Genomic DNA, 24775 nt, shown 5'->3' with positions numbered 1-24775 from the left:
TGGGGGTTCTCCCAACCCTCCGGAGCAGATTTGGAGACAGTGTGGGGAGTGCATAAAGGGAGGAGAAAGGGAAATCCCCATGCGCTAGCACAAAAATTTAGTTCAGTACTGAACATCATCATCATCATTTCTCTACTGTTTGTTGTCTTATGCATTAATGGGATCAATAGGATAGATTTCATAGAAATGTTGCTGATTCAAGCACAGATGGGTAGCAAAAGAGCAGCTAATTTAACTTTGTGAAAATCATGCATCGTTCTTGAGAGAAGATTCAGCCGTTTCAACAGACTGTGCTTACAACCCAAATTGAGAAATGACAACATTTACGGTACTTCCAGGCCAATTAACTTTAAAATGCTCTTTACCCCCATCATCCTGGGCCAGATAGCAGTGGCTGGCCTGCCAGGCAGGGAGCAGGTCCAGGTGGGGCTCGCTAGCTTGGGGAGAAGGTATGGGTCGCATGCCTTGTCAAGCCCAGATGCTGCAACATGCAAGGCATAAAAGGGACACAAATCTGGCCAGGCCATCTGGAATCGTGCAGAAAAACGCATCATTTTATAAAAACTTCGGGTTGCCGCAAAATTATTCAGTTGTTTCAACTAAGCCCCAAATTCACTTTAAGCAAAAGTTCAGATACTGCTCTTCTATTGACATTCAAATAGGCATATAAAACATTCTCAGCAAATGGGGGGGGGGAATCCCACAAACCTTCAATATGAATGCAAAATGAAATATCTTTCATCTATCTATCTATCATCTAATTGTCTGTTTAGTTATTCTCTTCTGATAATTGCTAGCTTTTTTAATTATGCAAGGCATGTTAAGGTCCCTTAGTACGGTCCCAACTTCAGCTGTTTTATTAAATTAACAAGGCTCCTAGATTCCCCTTTGTATTACTGTGCACATTTTTGAGCAAGTATTTCTTTAGTCTGCCGTCTGTTCCGGATGGAGGGTGGGGGAGGGGGAAGCTGCACCAGTTGGGCCATTTCTTCTCCATAGATCTGTGGATATTTTCCTCTTTCATGTTGTTTCCACAGTCAATTCCCTCCTCCTTCCAGAAGCCACAGGCTGGCAACCAATGATCATTACCTAACACAGTGTATTAGGCACATTTATGTTAGAGAAGTCTATATCCATGTTTGGCTACCAGTTACAGTTGCTATGTTCTATGTCCGCCATTGGAGGCAGCATGATGTTTCTGAACAGAATCACAACTGGGAAGGGCAGGGTTGTAATGTGGGCTTTCTGTAGGCATCTGACTGGCTACCATGGGACAAGACAGGCCTGAGCCAGCAGAACTCTTCTTATGTACAGTACACACCTATGGCGCCCAAAGTGAAGATATTTTCCTCTATGGGCTGACAGGAGGGAGTGGGGCCACAACCGCTGGCTACCTCAATGTTATGTGCTTTGCTGCCCCTGCCCCCACGATCAGCATAGGGCCAGGGGAAGAGCTACACACAAAACTGTTTGCATGTAACAGGGAGCATGAGAGTCATTTGTATTGCATTTGCATGATGTACATGCATAGGCATGCTTTAGAGATGCTTCACTGAACATCAGGGAATCGGACAGGTGGAGCATGTGATATTGCAGGCATCCCCAAACTCAGCCCTTCAGATGTTTTGGGACTACAATTCCCATCATCCCTGACCACTGGTCCTGTTATCTAGGGATGATGGGAGTTGTAGTATGAAAACATCTGGAGGGCTGAGTTTGGGGGTACCTGTGATATTGAAAGGATAACTGGGAGGCATGGTGTCCATCCTCCTTCACATGTAGGTCCAGTGGGTGGGAGAAAACATCTGCACAAGGCCAAGCTGATAACTTGAATCGTCATACTGTTGCACGCCACCCCAGTCTCTGAGCAGTGTGAGATTCCTGGGGTTCTGGGCTTGTGTTTCCTTTGTCGCAGCGGAAGAGCAAAGGTGGGCCAGATAGCAAGGCTTCATAGTCAACATCACAGTCAACATCTTCAGGTTTCTCCCTGGACCCTAACACATAGCAGTCCCCTGCAAGTTTTAAGGGAGGGAAGTCTGTGTTGTAAAACGCTCTATCTACCCCCACCTTTTTGAATGATTTCTATTTGCCCCCAATAGTTTTATCTGTTGAAAACCAAGGCAAAAATTAGATCAATCTGCCCTAATGAAACATTTTCCTTTCCTTTCAGAAAAATAATTTAAAATCAAAGAAATATCTTCCTCCCTGGGCATTTGAAATATTAAGATTTGCAACCTGGAAAAATAAAACCCTGTTCTCAATTAAAGTTTTGAGACTTCAGTTCAATTATTCCTCTTTCTTTTATTTTTGAAAGCTTGAAAAGGAAACTTATTTTGAAATCCCAGGTTCCCTGTGGCACTTCTTTGGCAAAGAGCGCTGAAATTTAAGGCCTCATAGCATTTTATTCTTTCTAAGACACAGCTATTGTGAAGATACTAGAAGAGCTGAAAGAAAAATAAAATAGGCATGCAAGGACACAAATCTCCAATTTCTTCTTGCCTATCCATCCAATGTATCTTATACCTATTACATAGCACCAGCTGCTCAAGACTGCAGAATATGAATGGTTAAAATCTTGTTATTAAAAAAACTTACTGGAAAGCAAATATCACAGCAGGCTACAGTGAAGAAAATAACAGAGAGTGCCTCCAGACTGTCAGTATTTTGCAGAGGGTATTCAAACACATACCATAAATTTAGGTTTGCTCAGTCAAAGTAGATTAAAGTGCTCCATTGCCCTGGTGCAACAAATCCACTTTTAAAAAGAAACAGACTTTCTGAAGTTAGGAGAGTGATGAGGAAATGCATTGGAAAATGTGGGGTGGATGAATGATTAATGGGAAGGTGCATAAAACACCCTGAAAGCAAATCAGGATGAATGCTCATTGGAGACCAGACATAGCCAGACATCCGTGTAAGTTTTGTGTAAGCAAATCGGTACGAGTGTTCCATAAACACGACACCTGGAGGAGCCCTGAATGTGCTGTTCAGGGATATCCACATTTGCCCTAGTCCAGCAAGGGTGCTATATATGCATCAGTGCTGCACATTATTCCCCTGCTGTATTGGGAGGCACACTGGCAAATGAGTGCTGCTCAATTTACCTGAAACTGCCCTCCTCTAATATGAAATGTGAGTGATGGCAAATCTGGTGACTCATAATAAAAGGCATATCCAAAAGGCACAAGTAGGGACAATGATTTATTAGGACCAGGCACCCGCCTGATAAACAGGGGACAGTCGGAGCATATGTAATTATTAAATGTCTGTAAAGAAGTTGGTCAATGTTGAAGATAAATGTTCCCCATTTGTTTTTATAACCTCTACCGTAGCACTGTGTGCCTCCGCAGATTCGGTGCATTTCATATAATGGTGCCATATATGGTGTTTTTCATTACCATTAATTATATTACCTACCCGCCGAGCTATTTAGGTTCCCATTTTGATGTATAAATCTCTTCGGCATTTTATATATTACACACCTGATTTATATCGTGCAGCCTTCTTTCTGTTGGTGTTCACTCTATTATTTGGCTTCAAAGTTAACAGCAAATGTTTGGTTTCTTTATGGGAGCCCATATAAATGCTGATAGAAAGGCAGGCAGAGTATAGGTGTTGACATTCCCTACATCTATATATAGCTATTGTTAAAATTAACAACCTTTATATTTATAATACCAATCCAAGACGGATATGTTTATTATCCACATTATCTGGGGTAATCTTTCTGTCCTTATTTCAACCTTGGCTGGTAATGTTTATATTAAGTTTTTATATCAAGGTAATTCTTCTTCCGTTCATTTGTAATAGCATTAGAATTACAAGAGGAGGGGGAAATGAATATTAGCACTCCACCATAATCAAGCCAGTGTATAACAAACAGCAGAGCGAAATAAATCTGAACTTGGAATAAAGTTTGCAAATTAAATGTATATTAATGCTATAATTTAGGGCCTTGGCCTAGTTCCACCCAGTGCACAACAACTGGTTTGGAGATGTACATCCCCTTCGCATCAAATGACACATCAACTGGGCATCATAGTGCAGATGGGGATATGCATCAAGACATACATTTGCATGAACTTCACATATGGCAGGCTGTTTCCCTGTATAGATCTCCCTTAGTGGATAAGAGCATATGTTCGACATTGTTTCCGTGGTTTATGCTAATAAATTCTGGCTTTCCTCCAGATTCCTCTGGAGGAAGGAGTCCAGAGGAATGACAAATTCCTTCAGAGAAAGTGAAGCCTCTAGATGCAGCCTATCAAGTCTATGGCTTGTGGTCAGGGCTGTCTTAAGCATATGCTGTGCCAGGGTGCAAAGATCCACCCGGTGCCCCCCTGGTTGCCCAGTCTCAGGCATGCAGGAGGGCGTAGCTAGCTGGCTGCCTCAGCGTCTCACTGGCTTGGTCGCCCCTGAACTCACAGCGCAGAGCTGCCCGCAGCAGAAGAGCCCGCCTCGGCACTCTGACCGATGGGCGGGCTCTTTCCCGGACTAAATTCTCGGGGCCCGGACTCTCGGCCTGGCGCCTCTGAGAGCCCCATGTCCGGGTGCCCCATACCCCTAGCACCTATGGGTAAGACAGCCCTGCTTGTGGTAATATAATTTAGGCTAATTTGTAGTTTATGGTGGATTGTTTCATGTCATAATTTTGATCTGGGTGGCATATGGGGGGGATGTAGTTTCCTCAGAAGTTTGGTGGTAAAGAGTAGGGAATGATGGGAAATGAGGCACACAGAACACTGAAAGTATGACAGTTGTCCTCAATGAAGAGGTAGGGGCACTAGTCTACTAGGTTTCCTAAGAGTCAATATGGTATCGCGGTGAAGGGAATGTTGGCTTTAGCCCTGTGAGAGCTCACTTCAGAAGCCTATTCAACCTTGAAACAAACAAGTGGCAAGTAAGCAAGTGTAAGTTGTTCATCCCAATCCAGCAAGGGTTTTGTGTTCCAAAACAAGCTTTAGGCCAATGAGAAACTGATCTATCTGGTAGGAGTTGCTGCCCTGTTGATAATCAGGAGTTCCAAAAGCTTGCATAAGAGAAGGAGTTGAGCAATGGTGAACAACTAGATCTGGCCAGTGAGCTGGATTCTTATCTTCCCCCCAATCCCTGTGAGCTAGGTTTGACAGGTGGGCAGGGCCCCACAGCTCAAACCAACAAGTCAAGTTACATGGTATACATACAAAGAGACAAAAACAGTGAATTTAGAAAGGGGGAACATCCTATGCAACTTGATACTGTTGCCACTCTTGCTGCTGGTTAAAGGACAAGCAAGGAGCAAGGAGTGTATATACCATTCCTACTTTATTTTAAAGCCTTTTTCTCATGGTGACGATAGTCATTATATATTTAAATGGCAGGGCGCCACAGATAAACATCACACGCCGTCAGCAAATGAAGGCCTTTTCAGGGAGGACCAGGAAAAGTGAACACGGTTGGTGAAGAAACAGCATAAATAGTGTAAAAGGGAATTAAATCCATGGCTACTGACAGTGCAACATCTGTCTTCGTTTGTAACTGCTCATAAAATGCAAAGCTCTAGTTCCACACGCAGGCACAGGACTGATGAGAGCACAAAGATTTCTGATGAAGTGGAACAGAAGGCAGCAAACCCAGTTTCTAATATGAATTCTGAGAGGTGCATCTGTTATTATCAACACGGTATAAAATTGCTCCTTTTGTCTCCTATCAGTCACTGCACGAGAGGCATGTATACCAAGCCCACACATTCCTGAAAACAGGGATCTGATTGATTAAAGGGAATCATCACAATCTGTTTCATCCAGGCAGACACTTGGGCAATTGAATAACATAGTGTGTGTGTGTTAACACAGACAAATGGGATAAACCACTTAGCTTTTCTACTTAGAAGTCTGGGTTCTTAACCAGCAAGTTTTACCAGCCAATCAGCCAATCACGTGACAGCAGTGGTTTTTAACCAGCGTGCCATGGCACCCTGGGATACCTTGGATGATGGTCAGGGTTGCCGCGGGCAACACTGGCCTCTGTCCCTCTTTCCTTCCCTCCCTCCTCTGATGCCCTCTCATGTCTCTGCCTCCCAAACTCTTGTGTGACTGTTGCAGCAGCCCTGTCTACAAGCTCTGCAGGCCAGGGGGTGCTGGTTGCCAGGAGCTGAGGTGGCCTCGGAGTAAGCAAGCAGGTGGGCAAGGGAGCCCAGCCTGCCAGCCCTTGCTGTTGGGAATGGACAGACAAGTGGGAGGCAAGCCAGCCAGGCCTTTCTTGTGCTTGCTGTGTACCTGGTGCTGAATGGGAGCCTTTTCCCCATGCAGCTCCAGCAGCAGCACCTGCTGCCATGCTGCCTCATAAGGTAAGGTGCTGGCCTCACTGCTGCCTCATAAGGTAAAGTGCTTTGGCCAGTCTCTGTCAAGCTGCTAAGGCTGGGGGCATCCTCTTCCCAGGCCCCTGTGGGGCAGTGTGAGGAGGCACCTCTCTTGGGGGGAGGGGGCTGTTCAGAGACCAGGGTGGCTGCAGCAACTACCTGGAGGACTCCCAAGGAGAAGAGAGGGGAGAAGAGAGGAGGCTGAGGAAACACTCCACAGGGGAGGGTGTTCAAAAAGGGCTGAGGGGCTGCCAGCTCTGCAGGCAATGGGTGACATAATTGGGCTTCTGGGGCTCAGAGTGTGTTTCCCCACAGGGGAGCAGCAAAAAGAATGTAGTTGGTCAAGGGAGTTGTGGACTCAAAAAAGGTTGAAAACCTCTGTGCTACAGGATTGCATGCCAACTTTTGTCAATCCCAGGTGGTAAAGTAAATCCTCTCCCAGTCTCGAGGTCCTTGGCCTGCATCATGACCTGGCCTATGGCAAAAAGTAATATTTATTCAATAAAATTGGCATCTATTGAAGTTCTCTTACTAAAAGTATGCTGAAGGGTAGATTTATTTCAGTGACTTCGGTGTAGAAAGGGCGTACAGGCTTTGAGCTTTCAGGATACATATTTTGCTTTCTACTCCTCAGGAGAAAAATGGAAGGCAGATCCAATTGCTTCTTACATGCCAGGAACCATTGGAACCAGTGCACTTGATAGGTGCTAACAGTGGGTGGGCAACATCTTTAAATTATGTTTGGACAAGATAGTCCTTCAAAGAGGACCTCTTCAAATAACAGGCTACCTTGGCAGCCCTACAAACAAAGGAATTCATTCATAAAGTACGACACATGGCTTTATATAAGCCTGTTTAATATTTTCATTATTTTTTTGTTATGCATTCCATATTCATTACCTTCAAGTATGCATGGGAACAGTCAAAGAAGGCCCTTTAATGTCACCTGACACAAGAGCCCCAACGCCAAGTAGGGTACTGGGTCCACAAATGCATGTTTGAGTTAAAAGTGGCGCACTTGAGAATGTTGAAGATACGTAGGCGAATGACTAGATTTGAATCCCTACAGCATTCTCACCACTCGAGGCAGGCTGGCATCTAGATAAGAGTACGATGGCTTGTAAATCATCCCAGCAGGATCCATTCCTCCTCAAACTTTCACAAAGCCAGAGTGAGTCATCACAGATTTACCTTGATATAATTAATGCTGTGCGGCTTCACATAACAGGGAGCTTGAAGCCAGTCGAGAGGCAGGTATGTTTAATGTCTCAATAATTAGTAATAATAACAACTACATATGCATCTCAAAGTTGAGCAACCTCTGTAACGTTAGGAGACGGATTTGGGTCTATTATCTCTTGCTCTCACATGGCACCAGGGACATTACTTTCTTTCTTTTCATTGTCTCAATTCGCTCGCTGGTGTCTGTCAATTACCATGCACCGCAAAGCAGGATAATAAATCAGGAGGCATTTTACCAGCAGTAGCCTTCCTGTTCGTGTCTAAGTGCGCCACACACTCAGTGCTGTGTGAGTAAGCTATGGTGCTTACCATAGCAACCTCCAGGCTACTCAATTAGAGAATGGAAACTTAGAAGAAACACCATTATTCAGGCATGATTATCAAACACCACACACTCTTGTTTTAAAGGGTGTAATTATTTCAGATACTTAATGCTGCAATCTCATGCCCATTAAAGAATGCAGCGGGAGCCTTTTTGGTTCAGGTTTTTTCTTTTTTAAAATAATAATAATAAATGTGAATGTTCAAGTATTTGATCAGGTTTGTCATTTTTAAAGGTTAAAGCGAATTAATATCCAGAATTCTATTAGTGAAATTACATATCGAAAGGGTGGGGGGCTATTATCTAATTGAGCTTAGATACTATGTGCTTATTAAATGTCATTCAGAAAATGAGGCACACACAGTAACAAAGTGATTTGTTTCAGAAAGTGGAAGCCTGGAGTTTTGGAGAACATCTATATCTTGAAACAGAAACATCTATTAAAACGTTCCTGCTTAGTAGGAATTCTAGGACTGGAGATCTGTGGTGATGGAAAGTTTAGAATGTGGATACCTGGCAGAATCCAGAGAGCTTCTCAGAAGTGGATGAGGTTCAGTCACTGGAATTTATTTCTATTTATCTTTATTAGAAAACTTATATCCCGCCCACCCCTGAAGAAACTCAAAATGGCTTGCAACAATAAAATACAGGTGTATATTGGAGCAGATTATTCGTCAAGTATCCAAGTCCTCACCTGTGTTTATATGTCAAGTCCAACATTTTTGGTTGCCTCGCCTCAAAAAGAATACAGTAGAGTTGGAAATGGTTTAGAAAAGGGCAACTGAAAAGATCAAGGGGATGGAGCAAGGAAAGGTGACAACATTTAGGGCTTACAGAAAAGTTTAGAATTAGAGGTGACATGATGGAAGTGCATAGAATTAGGCCTGGCATGGCATGGAGAAAGTGGATCGAGCAAAGCTTTTATCCCTATCTCATAATGCTCTCTCTTATAAATTAGGCCACAACTAGAGATGTAAGTGGCTTAGGCATAGGCATTGTGTATAACCATTATCAACCAACCTGCTTGCAGACTGAATCCCGTCAGGGGTTGAACCCATATTGAGGCAGTCCTATGACATAGGTCAAATAGGACATACAGATTGCCTTAAGGTGTGCTATGGCCCTAGCCCCTGCCTGGGCATTGACAGAAGCACCTCCTCCACAACCCCTTTATGTCAGGGGCTGATCTGGATCGGAAGATTGGGGAATGCAATTACAGGGAGATCAGCTCCTAACAGAAGAGGAGGGGGAATATTCCCCCCCCCAGCATTTCCAGAAGCAGAGAGACAGGCCGACACAGAAGCTGCTCAGTTGAGAGTGGAGCTACTCAAGTATGAGATAGTAGCTAAGCAACCAGAAGGGAGGGAGCAGCTGGGTCATACATCAATCAAGAGTGGGGGAAAATCTCCCCCCGAACTCGGAGATCTGAACATGTCAGAGAACAAAGGAGACGCAGGGGGGAGAGAACTTCCAGTTGCTGGACTTCCTGTTGTTTTGGAAGTGGGGAGGAGGCAGAGTAGGCAACTGATATCCTTGCGGAGGGTTGCTTATTTGTGCTGGCAACATAATGCTGTAACAGAAGGACTATAAATCTACCAAATGCTCTTTAATTCTTATCGCTGAGTTACCAGAAGGGAGAGGGGAACTCCCATACTTGACACTTTAATGGGATACTGTTATGTACTGAAGTTATCACCCTGGGCCAGCAGGGGGTTACTGTAGATAGTTTTCACTCAGGTCCACATATGCAAATAAGGGATTGAAAGTGACAATCAGTGATTGGATAGTTACAGAAAATGGTTACTGTTGCCTTCTAATGGAGCTCTATATAAGCAGGCTGGCTGAACCCTTCAGTTCAGTTCTCTTCTGGCTTGTGAATAAACAAGAGCTGTTTGAAGAATCGCTTTGTCGTCTGATATGTTCACCCACAACTTAACAGATACCACAATCCTTGGATGGGCAGGCAAGACGTACAACCTCTCCTCCAACCATGGCTAAGGTTTTTACCCAAGGCCTTTCCTTCCAATTGAGCCAGACATGTGAGCAGAGCTGAGGCATTTGGAAGGGATATAGCACTTCATATTCTCGTCAGCACCCTGCCCATCCCTGTTACACACTTTCACAGGCAAAGAAGGGCATTACATTTCTGCATCATAGCTACCTAATGCACAATTTAAATTATAGTCAGCTCAAAATCGCTACAGAAAACTTTGGTTAATTTAATCCTTGGCTCTACCATTTGGCTTTGCCTCTTTCTCCATTGCAGTATCACATTGGACTGAAGATATTGGCTTTGCCATTCTTATATAGGAAAGGGAGACCAATTTTAAATGCAGATGAATGCATCTCTTGTGATAATGATCAATTCAAAAATATGAATTTCATGATTAATAAGTTAAAGCTTGGCTCTGAAAAGCTCTTTGAAGCTAGGGGAGAACTGTCAGGCATCGTTTGAAAAAGTGTCTCTGCTGCCAATAATCATAATTCAGATGCTAATCAGAGTGGGAGGTATCCATATTCTTGTTAGGTTTTTTTCTTTCTTAAATCCGTTTTCTATGCAATCAGGTATTTCAATGTTTGTTTGAAAGTTTTTCATCTCATTCTATTCATTTCCCCTCTATTTCATCAGTTCTTCTATTGCACAGATGATTGTAACTGTCAGACAGCAGTATTAGCTCAACCTTCTCTCCCTCTAATCAAACCCTAGTAAAGATAAAACCCCGCCTAATTTCAAGCCATACTTTTCTTGATTACTCAGAATGCAATTTGCAAGGTGCATTGGGGGAGGGGAAGGTCATATTTGCATTTTCAGGTGGGAATGTGGATTCCAGTCTATGAATATATAGGAATCTAATTATTAGAATATAGTAATTAGATTAAGTTAGTTCATATTGCAAAGCATCAAACATGAGCAGTTCTGTTGTACTTATTCAAGGGATGCGGGTGGCACTGTGATCTAAACCACTGTGGTCTAAACCACTCTTGGGCTTGCTGATTGGAAGGTCAGCAGTTCGAATCCCTACGACAGAGTGAGCTCCCATTGCTCTGTCCTAGCTCCTGCCAACCTGGCAGTTCGAAAGCACACCAGTGCAAGTAGATAAACAGGTACCACTGCGATGAGAAGGTAAACAGCGTTCCTGTGCACTCTGGTTTCTGTCATGGTGTTCTGTTGTGCCAGAAGCGGTTTAGTCATGCTGGGCACATGACCCAGAAAGCTGTCTGTGGACAAATGCTGGCTCCCTCAGCCTGAAAGTGAGATGAGCACCACAACCCCATAGTTGCCTTTGACTGGACTTAACTGTCCAGGGGTCCTTTACCTTTTACCTTTACTTATTCATGGTTTTCTCTGACCAGCGAGTATTTGCCCCACGCCTGGTTCTTGACATCCAGGGAATTCTCCTTTTATATTTACTTATTTTATCTTTAGCAAAAAACAAACAAACAAAAAAAAAACACATACCAGAAACCCAACACTAACTACACATTTCACCATGCACTTGCAACCAGTGTATGGTAATAAACTCATCCTTGTCTCTTGGGATAAAACAGACAGCCAAAGAGAGGACAAAACTTCCCTCGCAACTTACTTAGGTGTTAGTTTCATCTTAACATGATACAGTGATAAGCAAGGATGATTGTCCATTCTCAGTACTTGACAGGATATTTCAGGGAGGTGACACAGATGACAGAATACTTAGGAACATAGGAAGCAAAGAAGATACTATTTCACTTTATTTATCCCTAAATAATGGATTGCACATCATAGGAACATAGGAAGTTGTCTTACATTGAGTAAGGTCATTGGTCCATCTGGTTTAGTGTTGTCTTCACAGTGGCTCCTCATGGTTTTAGAATGGGGAGGGGACTCTTCCACCCCTCCCAGGATATGTTGAGGATCGAACCTGGGTTAATGCATACAGATTAGACTCTTTACCACTGAGCTATAGCCCATCCATTTCATAGTCTGACTATAAGAACTCCCAAAGTAGAATAACTGAATTATCTGGATGGATACAGACAGCCATTTTCCCACTTGGAAGTGGGAAAAGTTCACCTTGAAATCTCCATTCAGTCCTTGTCATATGTATTTTTGGAGCAGACTCTTCCCTCCTGTGTAGCATATACAAACTGTAGTAATACAGTTGGATAGCTCAGTCAGCAGAGCATGAGACTCTTAATCTGAGGGTCATGGGTTCGAGTCCCATGTTGAGCAAAAGATTCTTGCACTGCAGGAGGTTGAACTAGATGAGGCTTGTGGTCCCTTCTAACTCTGATTATATGAGTAAACCATACAATACAAACTGTAGTAATACAGTCATTATTAAACCATTATTGGAGCATTGTTATCTGAAAGTTCTCCACAGGAAGAGGAAAATATTTAAAGCAATTATATAATAAAGTAAAAGTCATATTCTGCAAAAAAGAAAGGTCACTGGCTGTGTGGAAACTGAATCAAATACGGATCCCACTTTTATAGTGGTCACTGATGCCTAAGAAACTTTATATGTGTGACAGAGGTCAGGAATTGAGCTGTTAAGATGCCACAAATTCTTGAGTGGTGTTCTCTTAAGGGAGAATTTTGTTGTAAATAATATCCTTTTTAAGACTAAGTGTTGTGTTTTTTAATTAAAGAATTAGACATGTTGCTTTGATGATCCTTTGTTAAATAAATACTTGGTAAGTCTGCTTAAAACCAGGTAACTAATCCTTTGATAATGAAAGGGCTAAACCAATTCCCATTCATTCTCATTAGGCTGCTTTTCTTTCCTGCCCACTCCATCTGGGCTTCAGTCCAGCTCAGGAGAGCTAAGGGAGACAGAGTGGAACCCAGAACTGAAGACAGTTGCTACAAACTCATTAATTTTCCAGATGGTGGCACTTATTCAATTTAAATTTTAATAGACTTTCACTTCCAGTGCTAACCAGTCTATCTGCTGCTTTTGTGGTTACCCAGGCATATGTTTGGTGAACCTTCACTGCCACCTAGAAACAAGATAACAGACTGGATTTGCAAAGAATGTGGGCCAGATCCTCATGGCGTTTCCTTCTAGAAAGACCTTGTGATACATTTTATTTCTGGATGAAGTTAGATGTTACAAGAAACTCCTATAACATCTAGTATAACATACTCAAATTCCAGATGGCACAACATTTTGCATTTCTTTACATCTGTTCAGCATTTGTGGGTGGTATCTAATTTGTGTCCTTTGCTGATGGAAGACATTCATCATAGAATCATAGAGTTGGAAGAGACCACAAGGGCCATTGAGTCCAAACCCCTGCCAAGCAGGAAACAGCAGAAGAAGGGAGACAATTTTCATCTCTTCCCCTTTTTAAACCAGTTACTGATCCATAATATGACCTCTGCTATGACTGCTAAACTAACTCTTCATCAGGCAATATCAGAAAGAAGTAGTGATGGAAAAGAGAGTCTCTGTTTCTTGTTCCCTTATTATTTGCTACCCCCTCTCTCTTTTATCACCTTCTCTGGACTCAGTGGCAAAGCTGCATGCTCCTCTACCGGGGGCGGAGAGCAGACGGGGGCATGGCTGGCGCTCCTTGGGGGGGAGTGACGCATGCCCCAGGGGGCGTGATGCGCATCCCAGGGCGTGGCATGCCACCCACAGGGGTGTGGCACGCATTCTGGGGGCGTGGTGCGGGGATGCATGGCACATGTCTGGGAGGGCAGCCACGATGGCACCCTACTGGAATAGTGGTGCCGGGGGCAGTCCACTCCCTCCGCACCCCCGTTCCTCTGCCAGTGTCAGGACTCTGCTTCAGAGGGCACCACCCTCTTATCTCTGTTCACCTGAGTTCTGACTCTAAAAGCAGGATGGAATACATCCCAACCATTCATATCCTTCTCTCCATTCTCCTGCTTCTGTCTGATTCCTCATCAGGACCACATTTCCTCCTTGGCATTTGTGCCAGAGAAGAGGTATGACCCCCAGCCCGACTTTGTTTACTGTTGACAAGGCCTCCTGCAAGGACCAAATGGAGGCATGACACCATCATTGTGGCCACCACAGTCTTACTAATAATACACACATTTCTACTTTTATCACTCAGCAATGGCTGCCCTCCCATCACTGACATCTTGTTATATAAAAATATAACCTCTACATCCCATATTACGTTTTTTGAGTCTTTTTTCTGTGTGTGAGGACAATGGCATTATTAGCTAACGAAGGAATGAGCATTCCTACTTTGGAAAGAGGTACCATTACCAGATATGTTTTAATAGCAGTATGCAATGTCACTCCATAGAAAAAGCTTGCCATTTATATTTTGACCAAGTTTTCATTTGCACAAGTCTTTAATTGCATGATCTCATTAGTTACCAAACCTTGATAGTTTTGTTGTTTGGTTGCCTAGAGAAGACAGGAAGATTCTCAACAGGCTACTGAACTACAATTCAGTTTCAATGCATAATGTGACATCCCTTGGTGGGAAAGGATAGCTTTGGAGAAATGAAAATTAGGATACTAAATAATAAAATCAACGAATTAAAGTACAAAGCCTAATGACTATTAGGATGAGAAGGTATTTTGTTTGCCTCAGCTCATTTTTGTATTGCAGCCCACAGTGGAAAATTATCACCAGCACTTTAATAATTGCAGATTTCTCTTTTCTAACCTTGTCAATGTCAGTAAGATCCACAGGTTACCTAAGAGGAAATGGCTCCTGTTGTGTAGCCATCAAATAAATTTCATTTTGCTTGTTTTCCTCAGATGAAAAACCAGAATGAATGTTTCATTTGGTCTTGGAAAAGACTGCTAATACTTTATTATCTGGCCCTTGGTGGGTAGGGAGGCTTGCTGTTGTTAGCTACTGATAGTTCAAAGGTATACTAAAAGGTATACTAAATAGCCACTATTCACTCAACTCCAAAGAACTTCCATAAGAGCAAGGCCTTGTTCAGGTTTCAAAAAACAGTGAATAAAGTTGCCAAGCAGTCAGCCCTGAAAAGGACCACTCCTCATGAACATGCACCAGATATTCAGGTGTACTACTATATAGAGGACAGTTGTCTGTTTGTCCAAATCCCATTTAAAGATCAAGAATCATTAAAAAGTGTGAGCAGGGGCCTTGGAGTTGTTCATCAACAGGTCACACCGGACAGCAGACTGAGTATCTACAAAGATCACCCGGTCACAATGCGGTGAGAACTGCAGCAAGATCTATTGCATTTCTATTTTAATTACTGTGTAATAATAATTTTTAAATGTCCATCCATACATATAAGCCAGCATGTGCAAATCTGTGCTCCCATTTTCGAAGTACCTTTCAGTGTGATGGTAGGAACAGATTTTAAGCTCAAACCCACAGCTTACCCCTAGCTGTTTGGGAAATTTCACATTTTAATTTTTTTTGGTATATTGTTTAATTGTCAGAGTCTTTAAACAGTTTGCACACAACATAGTAAAAATTATTTTATAGTATAAAACCTTTGGATGCTGAGATTCTTAGATAAAATAAAATAAAAACGTGTTGTTATTTTGGCCCATTTTTATTTCACGTATTTTAACTGGAGTGGTGGGCATGTACTTGTATGATCTAATGTCTCAGACGTATCCACGCTAAAATCTAAATCTCTTAGGAAGTTCTAATCAGAAGCTACTGTTAATATTACTTCATAGTTACTGCTCAGATACTGGGAATAACAGGCTTATAAAAGCTGCTACAAATTCAGGCTGAAGGACAACTTTGGTTCTCTTGAGGACAAAAATAATTTGAACAATCAAAAAGTAACATGAGCAGTGGGGAGAGCTAAGCAGACAAATGACCTTGTACTGGAGCATTTGCAGCCCAACCCGCAAACCTTTTAGGTAAAAGGACTTGGATGGAAGATGATGTCGTCCATTGACATGATGAAATAACATGATCAAATAGTTTGTGGGGTTGTTCTCAGAAGCTGCTGCTCTTACCTTATTTACTATTATCAGGTCACTAAACAAAGCCCTATAGCTTACCAGAAGAGCACATACATTTGCCAAGCTAGGAGAGAGTAAGAGACTAAGCCGGCATCATTGTAGAGAGAAAAAATAAAACATGTGAGACATATTTAGAAGTTTGAAAAAGGCAAGTTTTTTTCAGTAGCTTGGATGAAAGAAGGAGAAAGAAATGCATCAAATAGAGCTCTAAAGTCTTTGCTCTTGGGTAGAAGTAAATGGACAAATGAAGAAGAAAACCGAGGAATCAGCACTTTGGTTTTGGGTTAAAGTTTAAGAATAATGAGAAGACTTCTCACGATTCAGAAGTAGTGACAAGCAAAAGCATGAGAAATGCAGAATGAAAACATATCAGAAGACCAATTTCATCTCCACTGGTAATCCACAGACTTGGAATGTGAACACTGGTAGCTCAGATAAAAAAGCAGGCATTATAATGCCATCCCCCTCATATTCTTCTCTGTCTTGGATTAAAGTTAAGATGATGAATGGATCGTGGGTGGGCAATTTAGAAGGAATTTTGAAACTCATGGAGAATGGGAGGGGAATTGGACCCCACTGTGCCCACAGGACCATAGGAAGCTGTCTTATACAATGAGTCAAAACACTGCCCCATCTAGGTCAGTATGGTCAAAACTGGTTGGCAGCAGCTCCCTCACTTACTTGTACATGTGGGAGATTGAACATGGGACCTTATGCATGAAAATCAGTTGCATTACTACTAGGGCCCTTTCCTGTAAACATGCACATGATATGACCCAGTAGAGATCAAGTTGACTTGGAATAATCTAAAAAATGTGGTAAACCTGCACATTCGTAATGACTTTAATCACTTTTGCAGTAATTTCAATAGAATCTGAAAACAGATTTTACCAAAGGTTTCACTCCAACACAAGAGTTACCTTATTTGATAATTTTACAATATACTCCATTACTAAGTAGATGACAACTCACAGCTATCAGTTATTGACCATTCTTTGCTAGACTTGAGGATCTTAGAATCCTGTGAAGATTTTCTTTTTGGCTAAGAAACTAGAGAAATACTTTTAAAAAGAAACTTTCAGTTAATATCTGGGAAAATTGCAGTTGCTCTTGGCTTAATCCCACATTATTGATAGCAATTTATTTACAAAACTCCTTTATTGTTAGCAAGAAAGCTAAATCCTCCTAGTATTACATGGACACATTTAATATCATCTGAGTGTGCCTAACTGAAATGTGAAGCCAGTTTTGACCTAGCAATATTGTTTTAATTAGCTACTTTGAAGATATGAAAATGCCAATCATTCCTGAATCTTGGCTATGAAACCCAGAAGCTGTGGTCTGAAAAATTCTATCCCATCTGTTTGATTGGCATACAATAATGATATTCTGCCTGAGTGGGTTTAAATGACTGTCAAGGTGTGATTGCTGTTTATTCAAGCAATGCCTTGTTCATGAAAACACCAAAATTTTCAATCCTTCCTCCCTCAACCAGTGCTGTTGAAGTCAAAGTCTTAATTTCTAACTGTGAAGAAAACAGGCAGATAATGTTGGATGGCTGGTAGTGTGCAACAGATAGACTTAGTGAAGATATAGCATAAGAACCAGCCCAGCAGTTTAAAATGGACAAAAGAAAATATAGTCTTTGCCCTATGCAGAACCCAAGTTAAAGCAGACAAAAGCTGGATTTTACTACAGCTAAACTGTACATCACTAGTTTAAGTTAGTCATGACTAATTTAAGTTCCATTTATTGCTTGTATACAGGCTGCAACCCTAAGGGGTGTTACTTTGAGGTTAAGCAAATGAACTCCTGTTTTCCAGTGTTGCTCATCAGTGTGACCTAAAGTGTCTGAGATTTTGCTCCTGAATAGACAGGTACTCACCATTTTGTTTCTGCATAACCTCAGGTTATGGGATCTGCACAAGAGATCATACTGCCTTGACTCACTGCTGCTGCTACTCCCATTTCCCTTCATCTCTCCCTGCTTTGCCACCTTTCCTCCTCTGCGTGGCAGTGGTGGTAGTAGTAGCAGCAGCACCCCTCAGCTAAAATTCTGCATTTCCTTTGCTGCTACTGGTGCGAATGAAGACTTCCATCCCTGCTTCTCTGTAGAGCTTTGGGAGGATCTAGGTGGCCCTTTCTCAGAGCCAGACATCCTGAGTGGGATAGCCATAAAAACACTTGTGCTGCCACTATGACTTTCTGTGGTGGCTAATGTTTTCATGGCCACGCCTTCAAGAATGCCTCTCTGAGGCCCTTCCTAGAGTGAGACAAGGATGGAGGAGGCAGAGAATCTCACTGCCAGGTAGAAAGAAGATGGCAGAGCCAGGCAGCAGAGACAAGTAGTGGGCCTGGATGTGTGTGTGTGTGTGTGTGTGTGTGTGTGTGTGTGCACGCCAATTTTTCTCACCCTAGTCCCCCTGCCTGTGGCACTTAGTGCCTAACGGAAGGGCTTGTCCTGTCACGGTAATTCACCAAAGCTATCTGGTCAGTTGCCTTCTCTTTCCCTTCATTTCTGCCATTTCTTCAAATAAACTTCCTTTCATACTTTGACATTTTGCTTATAGAGGAAAATCTCCCTTAAGTTCTAAGACAACAAAGTTAAGCTTTGTGTTCTAAGAGCAGTTCAGAAGGTTCTGTGAGATTTGGTGTTTGGGGCTTTGAGAAAGTAAATCCAAAGCTTTCTCTTTGTTTATTTTCCACCAGAGTTGGACTTAAAGGGAGGAGGCCTCGGCAGCAGGGCTTGGAAGCTTCCCAAGCAGGTCAGCAGGCTGGAGTGTGGCCAAAGGTTCACCCTGTCTGATGACAGTCTCCTGTAATTCTTTTTCTGGGGCAGCTCTTATACTACAAAGGGGTCTTCCGATAAGGAAAAGCCCCTGCCCCAGCATTCCTTCACTGAAATCAGTAGGATGTGGGCAGTGAATCATAACTAATTTAGTTGGATGAGGTCACTGACATAGGATGTGGCAAAGCTGCAATTTATCTATTTGATATAATTCTATTCCAACTGTCACGGAGAACACTGACATGGCAGCTTACAACAAACAAACAATGTATCAAACAACTTAGAAGCAAGAAACTAAAACTGAAGTCAGGGTGGGTGCATAGGTAGAGCCAATCAGACATACCCACTGGTGCATGAATACTGCCCTGACCTCATCAACAACCTGCTCCACATGCCATCCTAGTAAGCAGTGTGCCACTCTTGGGAGACCACCTCCATGGCACTGACCCATCCTTCTGGCTCCTCCTCCTGATTCCAACCCATTTAGAGCTCAGAAGTCATTCACTGAGCCTGGAAACAAATAGACAATATTAACTGGTGCATAATTGGTGTAACTGTAGCTTGTAGAATTCCTGGCCCAGCATACATCCTGGTGGTCCATATTCTGTACTGCTTGAAATTTTAAACTACTTTCAAAGGCAGCTGTATGTGCAGTGCATGACTAGTTTGTCTTCCATGGCTACGATTAATGAGAAATCTCAAAGCCACAGTGCTTTTCAACATGATTTTGTGGAGCATTCATAGCTGCAGACTGAGTTTGTCATGCATTCTTGTTGCAAATGGAAGGATGCAACTTTTTAGGTCAGCACTGATGATGCACAAAGCAGCCGGTGGGGGAAGTGTGATGATGATATTCCCAACATAGTACTCTTTTTGCTTTCAGATGGTCTCAGCTGTCCAATTCTTTGCCTGCTGTTAGGGATGTAGGCTGCTAGACATTAATTCATGTTAACTTGCAATAGAAATGTGTGAGGGACATGTTATGTCCAGATGAATGCCCAATGAATTCGAGAGAGTGTGTCACGGCAAAAGGCATCAGAGGAAGTTCCTGGGTTCAAGCTCCAAGATCTCATGTGTAATCCCTTGTGGGACCTCTATGGGAGCAGCACTCTGTGGTTAAAATCCCTAATAGGCTGTCACTTCTCATAAAGTATCTGGAGGCCATTTCATCTTAGGAAGATGGGACTCTCCACAGAACAGCTAATGATGTGTAAGTTGTAAAATCCTCTTCTGCTGAGATGTTTCAGCACAACTGTAATAAGTCTCCTTGGTTTGCCTGTGTGGCCAGCTTATTAAGTGCTCTTTAAACAACATGGAGCAACTGCCAGAGCAAAGCGGGGAGACCCACAATGAACTGAAATTCACTTTCCTGTGCTCTTTTTATATATAAAAAAATCCTTACATTTGATTAGTGGCTTGGTGGTTGTGGTTGTTTTTAATCAAAACTACATTATATATAAATGAGCAGTAGCAATTATGATTACTCAAAGACAATTAAAAAAAATGCCAATCTTTAAATTTGTGTATATATTATAAGGTAAAGGTAAAGGGACCCCTGACCATTAGGTCCAGTTGTGGCTGACTCTGGGGTTGCGGCGCTCATCTCGCTTTATTGGCCAAGGGAGCCGGCGTACAGCTTCCGGGTCATGTGGCCAGGATGACTAAGCCGCTTCATGTGGCCAGCATGACTAACGCCGTTTACCTTCCTGCCAGAGTGGTACCTATTTATCTACTTGCACTTTGACGTGCTTTCGAACTGCTAGGTGGGCAGGAGCAGGGACTGAGCAAATGGAGCTCACCCCTTCGTGGGGATTCGAACCGCCGACCTTCTGATTGGCAAGTCCTAGGCTCTGTGGTTTAACCCACAGCGCCACCCGCATCCCGTGTATATATTATACTAGGGCTACAATGCAATATATTACCTGGGAAGTAAATTCTGCTGACTGCAACCTGCTCTGGAGGAGAATACACTCCACCTAAAGCTGCATGAAAGGAGATTCCGACTAAACATTCCAAAAAAAACCTTTCTGACAGTAGGAGCTGTTCAGCAGTGGAACGGACTCCCATAATAAGTGGTGGACTCTCCTTCCTTGGAGGTTTTTAAGCAGAGGTTGGATGGCCATCTGTAATGGATGTTTTAGCTGAGATTCCTACATTGCAGGGGCTTAGACTAGATGACCCTGGGGGAACCATGGTCATAGAATCATAGGATCTTAGAGTTGGAAGGGATTACAACTCTAAGATGCTATGATTCTATGACCACTTTGTAGTTTGTTGTTGTTGTTACATTTATACCCCACCTTCCCTCCAAGGAGCTCAAGGTGACATACATGGTTCCCCCATTTTTATATTCACAACAACTCTGTGAGGTGGGCTAGGCCGAGAGACTGTGACTGGCCCAAATTCACCCAGTGAGCTTCCTGCCTAAGTGGAAATTTGAACTAGGGGGTCCCAGGGTGGTGAATATTCATGGCTCCATCTTTGATAATAGAGGAACATGGGGCCTCTGTGGCTCAAGAGTACCTTCAACCAGCTTAAGTTGGTATGCTACCTATGACTCTATCAGGGCAGGCTACCTGGATTTGCTTTAGTGACCAATTCCCACTTTGGATTTCTGCAAAACATTGGGGCTGCCTTTGGAAACAGTGTAGAATACTCAGCTGGTTGCAGGTTTCCTAATCGGGATGGGGCATTACTACACCAATTTTCTACCGTCTTCACTGGTTTCTTGTCCTTTTCTCAGAACAATTGAACTTTGTTGCACCCCACATTTTGGAACTTCAGCACCTGAAGGATTGCCTCTTCCCAGCCTAGGACCCTCGTACCTATGGGACCGCCTCTCCCGGTATGCCCCACGGAGAGCCTCAAGGTCCATAAATAGCAATACCCTAGTGGTCCCGGGCCCTAAGGAAGTTAGATTGGCTTCAACCAGAGCCAGGGCCTTTTCAACACTGGCTCCAGCCTGGTGGAACGCTCTGCCTCATGAGACCAGGGCCCTGCAGGATCTGATTTCTTTCCGCAGGGCCTGTAAGACAGAGTTGTTCTGCCTGGCCTTTGGCTGGGAGCCAATTTGATTCTCTCCCCCTCTTTCTTTTTCCTTTTCCTTCTCCTCCTGTGATGAGGCTGCATTTTAATATTTTAATGTTTCAGTATTTTAATGTTGTATTTTAATCTTGTTTTTAAGTTGTATTCATTTGACTTGTTTTTATTATTGCTTGTTAGCTGCCCTGAGCCCGGCCTTGGCTGGGGAGGGCGGGGTATAAAATAATCATAATAATCATAATAATCATAATAATATTCTCATATGTACCCATTTGAACAATGGCATCTTAATCCAAGGTCCTTCTTTTAGCTCTGCCACCATGGGAGATACGGCAGCTGGTTATGATTGTAAGGTCTTTGGTTATAAAATATCCTCCCCAGGATGATCCACTGATGCCCTTTCACAGCACTAGACTTTTCAAATATTGCGGTGCAGTGGTTAGAATGTCAGACTAGGAGTTGGTTGTTCAGGGTTCGAATCTCCATTTGGCCATGGAGCTCACTGGGTGACCTTGAGCCTATCATTGCCTTTTAGCCTAATCTACATCATAAGGATTGAATGAAGAGTGGGAGAAGCATGTATACCTCCTTGAGTTCCTTGGAGAAGGATAGGATGCAAATGCAATAAAAAATAAGTAAATAAACGAAAAATCAACATGTGAGGGAATGTGGTGGCATGATCACATATGAATTGGGCCTTAGGGAGCCACAGAAAGCCCAGGAGAAATTTGGGGAATTCTTTTAATTTCTTCAGAATCCCTATGCGAGAGCAGGAGAAAATGGGTGGCATTTCTATACAGTGTATTTAAAGGTGTGCATTCCATCCTCAGCGATCTGCATACATGTCGCTCCATGGACTTCAGTTCACATCTAATGAGGTGAATTAGCCTCTGGCGTCCCTTTCCTCGGCTTCCAGGAGCCCATAGATCCTTTCTTTACTTGCTGTCATGTTTACTTTTCTTCAGCAGTAGCTTTAACAGTCCAGGAGAGGAGAGTGACAGACATCAGGGAAATAATTGCTAGTGTTTAACATAATGTTGCTTTGTTTTGGCTTAATTTGTCATGTTTTCTGAATATGTAAACGCGAAACCCCTGGTGTTTGTTTAATGACAGGACAATCCATTCCTTCGAAGACAGCAATCAGTCTAATGAATTGCCACAGCTGAAATCCAGTCTTGATGAATTTCATGATTTACACAAGCCAAAGGGGACAAAGTGTTCCACCTCCTTCCCAAAGCCTAGTTAGTGTTTACTTCCTAAAGGAGGCGTGAGGACTCTGACAGCATCCTAGAGTCCTTCCGCCTCCTTCCTGAAGCCTTGGCAAGTTTTGCAAAGGACTGGGAAGGGCTATAGGACTCTGCCAGAGTCTCATGCCTCTTTTCCAAAGCCTGGCACTTCCCCTTTAATAGTTCTTGGGCAGGCACATAGCTATCAACATTTCCCTTATTCCGAATAGGATTCCTCGCAAGAAAAGGGAAAAGTTGACAGCTATGGGCAGGCAGGGTGTGAAGGCTGGTGTTCACATTGTGCAGTCATAGTACTGAGGTCTACTCATGCTCTGTAGCTTTGGGAAGCAGAACTTGCTAGTCTATAGTACGAGCATCAAACATGGAGAGGTTCTTTTTTGAAGTTGGGCAATAGTAACAGTGCAGGATCCCTATTGGTGTGCTTTTTTTCTGGGGGTACACAGGGGTATGCATACTTCTAAACATTTTGTGAATCTAAGTTTGGCCTCATATTTTAAGAAAAAATGCACTGGGTGTACTGACCTCCCCGCTGCAGCAAGCCTTCTCTGCCTCAGCTTCCCAAGCTGCTTCAGGTTTCTGGCCCTTTACTTGTTGGCCCAGTTTGAGTGTCCAGTACTCAGTTGGGGGAGGGGGCGCTGTGCAGAAAGCAGGATTTGTGGCACAAAATGGCACAAAACCAGCACATTGCTTTGGCACGGGTTTGGAGTCAATTGGATGAGGTTGGGTTTTTTTGCCCTTTACTCGTGACCCTCGTTTGAGTGTTAGTTGCTCAGTTCAGGGAGCTGTGAAAAAGTGGGGTTTGTGGCACAAAACCAGCACAAAACTTTGGCACTTGTTTGGAGTCAGTCAGACAAGGTTGGAATTTTTGGTATTAGCTTGTGACCCTGATTTGCTTGGGGTTCACAGCACAAAAGCAGCACAAAACTTTGGCATCATTTTGAGGCGATCTGTAATTTCGGGGTCACACGTTAATGAAGCTGCATAGTCTGGCTGTTGGGAACTTTGCCCTGGAGGAACTCTGGTTTCTGTTCCAAGATCATTTAATTGTTTGGGGTCATACATGGCAAACACTTTGTGAAACATAGTCACCATGCTACTTAGTTTTAGTTATGGCATCTGAAGGCAGCCCTGTATAGGGAAGTTTTTATTGTTTGATGTTTTATTGTGCTTAATGTTTTTAATTTGTTAGAAGCTGCCCAGAGTGGCTGGGGCAACCCAATCAGATAGGTGGCATAATAATAATAATAATAATAATAATAATAATAATAATAATAATAATAATAATACCATGTGCTGCACAGGGCATTTGGTTTCCTGAACAGGGGCATTTTGACAGACAACCAGAATTATATAGAGCTCTGAGTTCAAATCCTCACTCATGTATGAAGCTCACTGGGAGAACGTGGATCAGTCACTATTAATATACAGTTGATGTGAGAACAGAAATGGGGTAGAGTATACATAAACCTAAACTCCTTGGATTTAGGGCAGATATAAATGCTTGGATGTATATATCAATATCTGCATTCTTTTTATGATCCCAAGTGTCTGGTCCAAATCACTGCTGAGAGTTGCATATAGGCAGTAACCAGATATAGGTGACTAGTGAACACATGGTAGGAAGGTTATCTTCCCCTTTTGCACAGAGGCAGTTCTCATATAAGTTGTCTGCTTGTGGGTTCTCCCTGTGTGATCTGGCATCACCAAATTGCTTGGTACAGGTTGTGCAAAGAGAGCTTATAAATCTGCATAGAAGATCAAATGGATGTGTAGACATTGCAGGTAGACACATTTGAATTCATGGGGCATCTGAATACTGTTGCTGCTTTTAGCATTTCAGACACCAGAGCCATGAACAGG

Source organism: Podarcis raffonei, chromosome 1, assembly GCF_027172205.1.
Source record: "Podarcis raffonei isolate rPodRaf1 chromosome 1, rPodRaf1.pri, whole genome shotgun sequence".
NCBI classification, from domain to species: Eukaryota; Metazoa; Chordata; class Lepidosauria; order Squamata; family Lacertidae; genus Podarcis; species Podarcis raffonei.
Note: the sequence above shows the minus strand (reverse complement) of the source record.